Here is a 12,792-nt window from a genome sequence, read left to right on the forward strand (position 1 = left end):
GACTCACATTCTCTGGAAGGATATCATGTGACAATTGTTTTGGTTGCCTTTATATATTTGCTTTTCATTTGAATCAAAATGAATATGTCTTAGGTTATTGACATAATATGTGTAATAGTATGTCAAATACTTAAAAAATCCAGGTACAAAAGGTAAAAGTCTTTGCTAAGAAGCACAATTCTTCAGCAATGAGGTGGACCTACTAGTGAAATCAGCTGGCTGAGTTCTAGGGTGGAAGAAAGACACAGCATGACTTTTAATTTCTGACCTCTGGTAATAATATCTTTAGGATTGAGAGTGATGGTAAACTCACTCAATCCCTGTTTCATTTAAACTTTTATCAATGACTGTCCTGTAACTGGTTCATGGTTAATTGGCATACAAACATCGCATCATGCATTGTGGAGGGGGGGCGCACTGTACAATGAGACATGTCATGCGTTAGAACTTTTTTAATACTTTTTAAATATTTACCTCTGTGTTTTCGGGAGATTCCGTGGTAATTTTGTAGTTCTGTGCAATTTTAGCCTACAGCACATATACGTCTATCGCGGAAACAATCCATCCAGCGTACCCGCTTATCGTTCAGGGTTGCGGGGGTGCTGGAGCCTATCCCAGCGTGCATTGGGTGAGAGCTAGGAATACATCCTGGACAGGCCGCCAATCCATCGTAGGTCACACACACACACCCATACCTATGGGCAATGTAGAGTCTACCTGCCTTCTAGAATATATTTGGACTGTGGAGGAAACCGGAGAACCGGACACGGGGAGAACCTGCAAACTCAGAAAGGTCCAGGACTTCTTGCTGTTAGGCGACAGTGCTGTCCACTGCACCACAGTGCGGCCCATTTGCGGAAACCAGGTGAGCAGAAAGTGCTTTAAATAGCGACGCTCATATTTTTTCTGTTGCTTAATTTATATTTTAGGTTACTTCTAGCCATTGACGTTTTCTAAATGTAACGTCCTAAGGGCGATAAATAAACAGTCCCTGAAATATCTGCAAACACTGGTCTTTGATAATTAAAAAACTTTATTCCCATTAGCCTAAATTTTGGCTAAACGTAAGCCTGCAGGTTCAGTAACGTTAGCTAGCTAGTTAATGCAGTGCGCTACCTGTAGGCTAGTTAGTTGGTAAGCCAGCCACGCTAGGAAGTCTGAAAACGCAGAGCCTCTTACGGAATTGGCTAGTAGCTGCAAACTAATTGATTTGTGTTGAGCCAACTGCTAGTTTAAAAATGAAATCAATTTATTTTTGAAGTTTGCTCATGAAAACAGAATGCATACTTTAAAAATGGTTTTTTACAAGGTCCAACAACCCATCTTGCTCAGCATGTTTTACGCATTGAGTTATATCGTTATATTGAGTTATATATGAGCATTACGTTTTTACGTTTTTACGCTTTGATTGATATCAACCAGTTTGTATAATTTTTTTTTAGTTAAGACAGATGGTACGTACTATTTATTTATTTGTTTGTTTATATTCTTTTCCACTCAACTCTGCTACAGCATGTTTCTTATGATACACAGGAGGTAAAGGTTCTCCCACCGCCCAAATCGAATCCCAGTTAAACTGCCGTGTGCTGTGTGTTTTGCCCATCCCTGGATGCGGTTACATTGTGCAGCTTGTATGCACGGCCCCAAGAGCAAACACGTTTCCATTCTGAACTGTACTCAAGCTTCCGAGCCTTACTGTTCAAACATGCTCCTCCACCTCGTCCCTCTTAGAGTAACCCGTAAGCCCCTTTCTTCTGCACTGCTGTCACTGCACATAAAACAAGCTTTTCAATGCACGGGTTATCATTCCTGAGAGAGAGATGATGATGTTCATAATCTGGCCATTATACTGTGCTGTACTCAGGATAAGGTGCTGTTACGGTCTTCTGTCCTTGGACAGGGAAAAAATTGCTGTGACTAATTTGTAAAGAATGGAAAGAAATGTAAAATAAAAAAAATAGATAAAGCTATCATCTCAGCTGTTCACTCCCGTACTGCAAGTACAGCGTATTATGATTACCCTCAGCCCAGTATCACTGCGACCTTGGGATTATTTCAGCGTGAGCAGTGGAGAGGTAGCAACATGGCACGAGACACAAGGTTACCTGAAGGTAATCAGAATAGCAGATAAAACCCACTGGAGACCTTGCAAGTGGGGCTTACGCCTTAGGCGTGTGACACGCTCTATCACCGTTTGCTTCACATTCTGCAAGGCGGCCTGGGGGAAAGAGATTTTTTTTTCTGATCAAAATTTAGGGATTTTGTTCAAAAATTAAAAGGAAACTCAGCTATTTTGCCATTTACTTTTTTCAGTAATCCTTCAGCATGTGTAGCTGTGTGATTGGGCCTTGGAAATTGAGTTCAAAATGTACATATTGCTGGGGGATAAAAGACATGACATAAAATGAAACTGAGAGTGCATGGAAAATGACTTCTGCTCCAAGCACGCGATCCTTGTCCTGATTGTGACATGGTTGATATAGTGTCGATGCATGGTATGTCTGACTGTTAAACTGAGGGCTGATCTGATAACATGCAGGGTTATACTTTCTCACAGAGTCATTGCTACCGGCCGCGTACTTGTTGCCCCTGCCTGGGTTGCGTTTGAGATCTATGGCCTGTTACGCATGTGACAGTGCAGCCCCCCCCCCCCCCCCCCCCCGAGGAGATCCATAAGGCGTGGAAACACCTGTGCAGGCTTCTGTTGCCCAGTGGGGGAAGCTCGCGCACAAGCCCCAACGTTACATAACAGCAGCGAACACGCATGGAAATTGGAGAGCATACCAAAGATGATGACGACTTCAAGGGGTGTGTGTCTGCTGGAGCTCGTGGAGATTGCCCCTGATGCCCTCCCCCAAGTTCCCGCCCCCCCGATCGCATCATTGGGGCGGTGTGCCACTAAAACAAGCATGACCGTACCCCTGCAGCATGCTGTTTTTTGGATACTAGCTAGGACAACCCCCCCCCCAACTCCCACTGTAATTGCACAACCGGAACATTTATATAATTTACATCATTATCTGAACATCAAACCTCAAGTCATTATTTGGATCAGAAATCAAATAATTTCTCCTTCACAGAGCTTTGGTTACAGTGAATCGAAGCGTAGTGATGTTACAGATTTTTTGTAAACCTTCTTGCAGTGGCAGTTAGCCTATATGTGCGTCCTTACAGAGGCCTCTTGTCTTTGTCCCTGAGGGAAGCGATCTGTGCGATGAGTGATTAACGGTGGGCTGAGAGCCAAGCATTGAAGGCTTTTAAACGTGTCTTCTGTGCGACATTACATTGCCTAATATTCGTCTAGCAGATGCTGTTATTAGGGTGGGAGGAGCCAGTTACCGTTGGAGTCAGACCGCAGCATTGCTCCTGTGTGTTGCGTACCCGTTTGTGGTCGGTAGACCAGATAACGTGAAACCTGCAACATTGCGTAAGATCTGCTGAGGCTTGTGCTTCCTGAGAAATGATGTGTCAGTAAATGTAGTCAAAGAAGAGTTACTGCTGCCAGAGAGCAGATACCTCTGCTTTGGCTGGGGGGGTGGGGTGGGGGGGGGTGTGGTCAGTGTATTGCGCTACCTTGTTCAACCTATTTTAAGCCTTGTGCAACATTAAGGAGGTGGGATGATGACAATTGGGGGTTGTTTTCTGAAACGGGAGACGTGGGCTGGGCTGTGCAAGGCGGACTTAGACATTTCTTTAGTTAGATTCATTCCTATAATAGTGTATTAGTGTATTTTGAGTGAGAATGATGGCAGGTCATTGTCTAACTTCTGATATTTGTTTGGAGGTGTATCTGATCGTACTTTGACTGACCCTAATGCAAAGTGATATCAATATAGAAAAACAAAAGTTTTTGTCTCACTTCTCTGTTTCCATGAATGACTGACTCATAGCATCTCACATGCCTAGAGGCACATGGTATAAGCTATTTAAAGGAAAGTGGTGATAATAAATTCAAACAATTCCCTGGCTAATGGTGATGCATGCATTATTAATATGTTGCCATAGACACACAAAACATAGTCCATTGCCTTGCAACTGATGAGGAGCACAAAGTTTTTGAACTACAGCAGGAATTAAAGACTACACTGGCCAAATATATCCACGTCTTTCAAGGACATGCTTCGGTTGAAGCTTTGAAAAAGAGTGTGGTTTTTTTTTTGCAGAGCAGATGATTCCCTCTCCGTCGTCTCCCTCAAGCTGAAAGTTGTTTAAACTCCAATAGGCTTCTCTGATAAAAAAAAAGGAATATCTGGAAGAAAAGAATAACAGTCTCACTCGGCACAATGTGGAGGGCTAGTGCAAGTATTGACTTACAAGTCCCCAGGAAGATACGGTTGCAAAAATGAATCTGTGTTTTTGGTTTTGTTAAGGGTTTTAAATGTCTCTGCGCAAAAAAAAAAAAGTGCTTCGCCCATTTCCCTCCCGTAAGGGAAAACAATAGTTGAACTCTGTCCCACGAGCTCCCTGACTGGGGCCTGATAACGCTGTATAAATCTTTCCTCCCTGTGCCGGGCGCTGGTCTTTCATTCCTGAAAGGACCACACTTCCAGCTTTACAGGAACACAGCACACCTCTTTCCCACACAGCTGAGTGCAAACAACGTGCCATTTATCTTACCGATGAGACAGAGCTGGTACAGAGGTTAGAGGTTTAGCACATACAGTAAACACTAAGAACTATTCTACGAGAGCGATAAACGTGCTGGTCTTTTAAAAGCCGTTTTTATGGTTATGTCTCCAGGGTAAACACTTTTTCTGAAACTGAAAAATAAAATAAAATGTATGTGACTTTGCTAAAACTATGCAACTTTTCCAAGAATTGCATGTAAGGCTGTAATGAGTATACAAACACAGCTGGCTTTGCAGTGCTAACCCTCTTTGGCCATTAGCTTGTTATACGGTCTGTGTGCCATGGCTTAAAGAAACAGAGTGGCTGAGTGGCAAAGTTGCTATGTGGGCAGAAATTTGTGGTTAAAGTGTATGGCAACAATAGCTTTTAGCCTGTCTCCACCGACTTCACAATTTTAAAAGACACAAATTGTGGTCGAGAGAGGGCACAGAAGGGAGGAGGGAGGAAGGAGGGGCAATGGAACCAGTCGGTAACATGTCATAGGCTCATCGGCGGAGCCAGCGAGGGGAAAACAACACTTGTATCTCCATCCCGCACTTAAATTGCACCTGTAGTGTTACCTTGATGCTGTAGCTGTCATGCCTCTTTCTAGTTTGACTTGCCATAACTTTCTGACCAATAGGCTGTGCTTATTGTGTGAACTTGAGTTTTACACGGCACTGTAGGTAAAAATGAAAGGCTAACCCTGGCTCTTAAGAGAACACAAACTCATTTCTGATGTTTTGACCGACCGCCTTCATCAGATAACAAAAATAAGGGAAATCCTGTCTGTGTACAGTACATGCACCACACAGTACAAATAGCAGCTAATGAGAGCGTGGGAGGAAAATGCTTCCAGCCAATTAGTCCGCAGGAATGAAAGACACATACTGAATTTTGATTGGCCCATGAGTAGATGCAGAGATGACTGGACCGCGGTAGAAAACTGGTAGAACCTCCAAAGTGAAAACAACCACGTGAAACCTTGGGGCCAAAACAGGAGAGGGGAACCCCATCACTCGAACAAGTGTGGCGAAAATAATAGAAATAGGAAAGCTGCATAGCTTCTGTTGTGACGAGGCTGTGGACGGCTGGTTTACCCTTGGGAGGAACAACAAAGAGACGCTATCAAGAGGGTCATCCTGGTTCCTGAAAAAAAAACGTGAAAATAGGACGTGGAAATTTACGTGTTCTCGTTTTTTATTTATTTTTTATTTAAGTGAACGCAGAAAGAGGGTGAGAAGGTGATAATTGAAAAGAAAGGAGTGAAAAGAAGCTGTCGAGTGGGAGCTGTCAAATCAATGACGTGTTTCGGTTGCCGTTTCCGATCCCTTGTCTTACTGTTCAGGACGATGACCGATGCCTAGCATCAGCGTAAAAGCACGTCACATAACGGTGTAAATCTGTATTACTCCAGACTAGAGAGATTTGTAAGACAGGTAGATCAATGCTGTTGCACTTGAGAAAGATGCTTAAATAGCCTTAGTGACATATCCTGTTATATCAATTATAAATGAAAAGTAAAAAAATATATAATAATAAAAATTAAGCTGTGTAAACTGCACCAGGCAACAAGGCCATCTGCTGAATATGTGGGTTCATAACTTTCATAATCGTAATCATCTGGAGCGGTATCATCGGTTTAGGGTTTGGGTTTCTTCTCTCTGCCTCGGTATTGTACATTCACAGTTAAGTGCTTCCTGTTAGGCTATGGGGCCCTGTGTTCACTGTTCACTGGAAGAACTTCATAACTCGCAGCCCGTAACACCCCTGCTCATAGACATGCTTAATGAGAAAAGAAAACAGAAAAAAACACCGTCCTAGAGGGATGAAAACCATTTAATAGGTGCTCGTTAGCGCTGTTTGGCTGCAAAACGGATTGGTTTTTATTTTTATGCATGCGTTTCTCTCTCATTATAGCTGCAGTACCCCAACTGCTACGCAGCGATTCAAACCTTTGCTGTAAATACCGGCTGGTGTTGGTTTGATTTGCAGATTAGTTATATGCCGACCCACCTCCAAAGTATGCCGCACTGAAAGCGCGAAAGATCCCCTTCAGGCGCCGTAAACTCAAGCTATTGTTTTCGCTTTTTACGTTTCAAAACTGTTCCCAATTTGCGCCTCGGTTTGGTTTTTTTTTTGTTTGTTTTTTTGTCTCGTGGCCCCCGCCTTGGAATTTCTCAGAATGTGATGTTTAAATGGCTCCCCGCAGGCTTCTCTGCTCTGATGTGCGTTCAGCCATATGTCATGTTTGACGCAGTTCTGCATTTTGGCAAACAACACACAAAAAACACTTTTAATTGAAAAGGAAACTAGCTGGCAATTCAGTGGCTTGAAATGTAACTCTTTATCAATTCACACTACAGTTTAGTGTGGTTAACATAAGCATAAGCTATAAGTATGCAAGAAAATGTTAATGGTATATATATTTATGCATGTATCATGTGCATATATGGGGTGTGTGTGTGTGTCTTTACTCACATTGCAGTTTGTGAGTATTTGGACAGTGACACAATTTGTCATTTTGGCTCTGTACTCCTGCATTTCAGATGAGACGAAGGGATGAAATGAATCAGTGAAACAAAGGACTGTAGTTCCTACTCAGATTAAACCTGACAGTCTGCGCTTGGAGACGTGGTGGAGTACAGACCCGAACTATAAAAACTGTGTCACTGTCCAAATACTTATGGACTGCACTGTATATGTATGTATGTGCAATGTTGTGTCTGTGTGCATACATACACACACACCCACACACACACACATAATGTTTCTGCATGTATTTTACCGGGAGGGTTCTGTAATTTGTGGTGGAACCTCAGAAACAGTTGGCCTTCTCCGGATCCGGCTGCAGCTGGATGTTATGAGATTTGTTTTGCGGCCTGAGAGGAATGAGGTCGGAAACAGCGGAGGCAGAAAAAATAAAAAGGAAAAAAAAAACATTCCAGCTGCTTCTATTAAAGCTGGTTTTGCCTCATCACTGTTATTACCACCGCTGCCTTCAGAGGAATGGCGCGAGCAGAATGCTCTGTCCGGGCGAAGCGTGTCTCGCTCCACATATCCCCAGTCTGTCCGAGGCCTTGTGTAAACCAAGGGTGCACAGACCCAACCCCCACCCCCACCAGCACCGCCACAGGGGAAACCAAGGACAGACCAGGGTACGGCTCTGTATCCCCGCCCCCCCACATTGCATCACTTCCTTCAGAAGAAAGAATACCAAGCTACTGCCGCAGGAAATGGAAGCCACACCGTCTTGTCTTTTCCGGCTCTCGTTTACATACAGTGAGGGCGTGTCTCCAGGGGTCACACAAAGGGGAGGGAAAAAGGGTCCTTCCATCGCACGGGCTGAGGAATCAAAACTTCTTACCACAGAAGACTTCCAGGCAGGCGCAATCGATATGAGGTTATTACTGTCTCATGAATGATTAAATAAATAATGTGAACCTTGCACAAATAAAATGAGATTCACAAATATTTTTATCTTACAAACAAAATAATTGGTTCACGAATAAACATAATTGTTTACAAATATTTTTTTCACTCACAAAGAAATCTTTCCTAAACAGACAAGTGGCAAGAAATTATAGGTATTTCTTGCCATGCATTTTTAAAACTTTTGTTCGAGAAAAGATTTACCAATGAATGGGCATTCATTTGGCAGTGATGTGCATTTATGCATCAACTGGCCTGTATGAGATAGCTGTCATTCATTTGTGGATGTTTCAGACATTCCTCAGTAATATGTGCAAATTTATCAAATAGGTTTTTTTTTTTTTTTTTACACCACTGAGTCTACTCTAGCCAATCCAGTTTTACTACCTCTGTTTGTGAACATTATTCTGACCAATCACATCTTGTATACACTCACTTCGACCAATCATGATATGTACTGCAGACACATCCCAGGAGGCTTACAGTAATGTATATTTTAAAGAGGTTCATATTAGATACATACATATATGTATTCACATGACAGGTTGTGCTTTTTATTATGTTCCATTCTAAGTATTTAGAGGTGCAGCGGATTCCCCAGGGGAATGTAATATGATGTCTGTCTTTGGGATGGAAGCCGATCACTTTGCTTGTGGTAAATATGATTAATGGTCATTATGTAGTCATAGCGTAACAGCGCCAGGTACATCCCCCCAGATACATAGAGTCCTGTATGAATTATCTTGAACGTTTCCTCTGTAACTATTCCCAGATGTCAGCAGACTTATGTTAATAGACATTTAATTGCCTGGGCTGAGCCGTTGTGTGTCTGCCTGCGTTAGCGTATAACGTTAGGAGATGGAATTATGCTGTCTGTTGGTGACATTCAGGAATTATGTGTTGCGAAATATAGAGTAATATTTTCAGAAGCGCAGCCAAGCTTGGTGAACTGTCTTCTTTATGGCTCCAATGTATGTGGCTGACAGTGAGTATCTTAAACTGACTGATTCGTGCCAAAGATATCATGGAAATGTACGGTGCATTTATCTGTGGAAATAGGTAAGCAGTTTTATTACATTGCTTTCATTTCTGCTTTCCTCAGACTGACCGCATTCTTCCACAAACCCAGAGTCTCCTGGCCAGAGGAACGTGAGCTAAACCGCCTGACCACCTGCTCCCTGCGCGGCGGCCAACGCAAACAGCATCCACAGGAAGCAGCTTCAGCCTCAGGTGTGTTACGGGCGCGCTGCAGACAGAGCGTGTGCGGGTCAGCCTCAGTCAGGCCAGTGACCGCTGAGGCTGACATCTTCACCTGGAGCATTTCTGGGGTCACACAGCAAGATGTACATTCCTGATTTAGTCTGAAACATCCACCTCAAGACATCCTGAAAATATAGTTCATTTCTGTGTTGTGTTATTCACTAATCCTGTTAGGAAATCAATGCATAGATAGCACCGTGGGTTAGTAGGGGTTGCCCTGACTTATTCCACTTATGCTATCAAGATTGAGGCTGTAGGATAGGTGAATGAAGTGGGGTGAGTAAACCTAACTGATCTAGTAAATTAATCGGGATGGGTAAGCTAATTTGGTTGGTACAGGGAATTAGGGTAGGTCAGTGAGAGTTGGAATGTGTAAATAAATTGGAAAGTGTAAGTGAATTTGTATTATATTTCTCAATAATATTTCATGCATGTGGTAACACTGTATGTTGCTATATTATCTTGTTATTTGCCAAAGTGTGAAATATTCCAAGAGGATCAACTTGACTGAATTTCCTGAACTGCTCTGGCTCTCTCAAACCACTCCAGCCAGGCCCCTACAAGACGCTCATTCATTTGTTATTTGCTTAGCCTGCTCAGGCCAGCTCTCGTGTTTTTCGTGATATAGTTTTATTTTTGTGCTGGTGCAATGGAATCAAGGGACCGCTCTCTTAAGATATCTCAAATTAATATTCCTCCTTGAAGTCTAATATAAAGTTTGGCAGGCATACATATCTCTGACTCAGCTTACTCATGTGGAGAGAGTACTGAATGCAAGTTTAACAGATGTTGTATTGCACTCATAACCATGCTGGGCTGTACTGTAACTGTCAGATTGATTTAAATTAGATATTAATAAATAAAATGAAGTGTAAATCAATAAGTGTAAAACTAGCGTGCTGATTCTAGGCTTAAAAAGCATGATGGCTGATCATGAAATTATCACCACAATGGTTATAACAACAACAAACACACACATGCACAAACAGAACGGGTGCAGTCATTTCTGAGCACTTTTTATTCAGCTCGGTTTCGCGCACTGATTCTGCAACGTCGCCTAGGAATAGAGTCCCCCACCCTGATATTCCATTTCTCCAAGCAGTCGTTATTCTCGCAGTCACACCATTATTACTTAATACTTCATTTATTCTGTCCTGTTCAGTCAGCACACGTGTATTGTAAAGACGTGAAGGGGGAAAGGACCTAGGGAGAACACTGCAGCTGGATGTTCATTCCAGCTGTACTGTAAGCACAGAGTGTCTCATTTCTGTTTGAACTTGGCAGACGCTCCCTGCCAAACTCGTCCGCCAGAAAAAAAAAATCATTTACTTTATTCCCCATCCCAGCTATTCGGTCATTTGGTTTAAAACCTGACACTCGTGCTTTAAAGACAATCTCTGATCAGGGCTGGTTTCCAAAGCTTCTCCCACTGTTTTCTCTGAAACTCCTATCCACTCGTTCTCCCATTTAGGCGATTTTGAGCAGGAAAGTCATTAGCCTGGAATTTACGACCCTGTTTTCTGTGTGTATCCGCAAACCATGTCTCCTAAATAAAGGCATGATAAAATAATATGATACTGCCTCTCTCTCTCTACGATGGTTATTCCAGATGACCACGAATAAAAGAATGAACCTTTGAGAGAAGTCTCGCAGGAGGGAAAGAGTATATGTTTTCATGGGAATGGTAGTGCTTTAGCCAGATTTTTATCTGAGCCCTTCAAAAGGAATAGTGAACAGAGGGGATTGTTTAGGGCACTAAGACATGTCCAGAGCCCTTTGATGGCTTATAATGGAGAAAAAGTTTACAGCTATTATCCACTTAACCTCCAGGTGTTGTGTAACACCAGGGGACCAGTTAGCTAAAAACAAAAGGGGAATTTTACATTTAAGAGCTCTCTTTGGGATTACATTTTACATCCACTCTGCTTTTCTGAACATTAAAACTTTGTGTATTGCTTAGCATTTAGGTATGGTTCCCAGTTGCCACATTACAAATGGCAAATTGTGAATTTGTGCACAGAGCCATTGGCTTAAATTCAACATCAAAAAAACATCAATGATAAAGAAAAGTATTGTTTGGATTGGAAGAAAGAATTATTTTGAATTCATTTGTAAGATGAACATACTGTGCCTTGAATACTTTTTCTCATACCAAATTAGTTTCTTACACAAATCATCTGCCATCTTCTAGACTCCATACCCACAAAACTATGAAGGGAACTGACACCTGTAATTTCCCCCTTAGCTGCTCAATCGACCAAATTTAATTGATAATTTGATTCAGCTGATTGAACACTGCCAAGCTGGATTGCAGCCAGGCCTGCTGAATCTAAACTTCACTCATATTGAATCTTACCAATCAGAGTGAAGTAGTCGCCACAAAGTTTCTTCAAACACACACTGCCACAATCAAAGTAGCAGTCTGGAAAGGGTTACAAAGCCATTTTAAGGCTCTGCGACTCACAGTGAGTTATATCAAAATGGAAACATTATCTCCAAATTGAAACACTTGAAACAGTGGTGAATCTTCCCAGGAGTGGCCGGCCTGCCAAAAAATGTTCAAGGGCGCAGTGATAACAAGTCACAAAAGATCCCAGAAGAACACCCAAAGAACTGTAAGCCTCTCTAGCCTCAGCCGTCGTCAGTGTTCATGACTCCACAATAAGAAAGAGACTGGGCAAAAATGGGATTCATGGGAGAGTAGCAAAGCAGAAACCACTGCCAAACAAAGACTTTTGGGATAATGATCTATGGTCAAAAGTGGCACTTTTTGGACGACACTGACCCTATTTTATCTGCCGTAAAGCAAATACAACATTTCACAGTGAGGACATCATGCCAACAGTCAAACATGGTGCTGATAGTGTGATAGAGTGGTGATGCTTTGCTGCCTCTGGACCTTGATGGCTTGCCATTATTTAATTCTGCTCTGTACCAGAAAATTCTTTAGGACAATGTCTAATCGTCTGTCCATGAGCTGAAGCTCGTAATTGTGTCATGCAGCAAGATGATGATCCTAGACACAAAAGCAAGTCCACACCTGAGTGGCTGAAAAGAAAGTGTTAAAGTTTTGGAGTGGCTTGACAAAGTCCTGACTTGAACCCAGCAGAGATGCAGTAGCAGGTCCTGAAATGAGCAGTTCATGCTCCAAATCCTACTATTTAAACCAACCTATTATTTGTCTGAATTAAAGCAGTTCTGCCAAGAACAGTGGGCTAAAATTCCTCCACAGCAATGTGAAAGACTGATATCAAATTTTTGGAAGCGTTTGGTTGCAGTTATTGCTGTTAAGTTTAAAGGGACAATTCCTTTTTTGATGGGTAATATGGGTACTTGATAACGTTTTCCACAAACTGAATGAAATAATAATTTACAAAATGTGCTTTATTTACTCAGTCTGTCTTTGTCTAATATTACATTTCATGTAAAGATCTAAAACCATTCAGTGTGACAAATATGTAATAATAGAGGAAATCCACTGAGACTGTTACT

At 42.2% G+C, this 12,792-nt stretch overlaps 1 protein-coding gene across 1 annotated transcript in view; it reads left to right on the forward strand.

Annotated features, from left to right (window-relative positions):
* The first annotated feature begins 606 nt into the window (after positions 1 to 606).
* aldh1l1 (aldehyde dehydrogenase 1 family, member L1) overlaps positions 607 to 12,792 on the forward strand; it is a 55,291-nt gene continuing 43,105 nt past the window's right edge. Inside the window, exons 1-2 of the mRNA XM_064304834.1 lie at positions 607 to 865; positions 9,143 to 9,270. The gene's annotated coding sequence lies outside the window, so the exon portion shown is untranslated. The remainder of the gene's footprint in view (positions 866 to 9,142; positions 9,271 to 12,792) is intronic.

This window comes from Anguilla rostrata, chromosome 13, assembly GCF_018555375.3.
Source record: "Anguilla rostrata isolate EN2019 chromosome 13, ASM1855537v3, whole genome shotgun sequence".
Classification (NCBI taxonomy): Eukaryota; Metazoa; Chordata; class Actinopteri; order Anguilliformes; family Anguillidae; genus Anguilla; species Anguilla rostrata.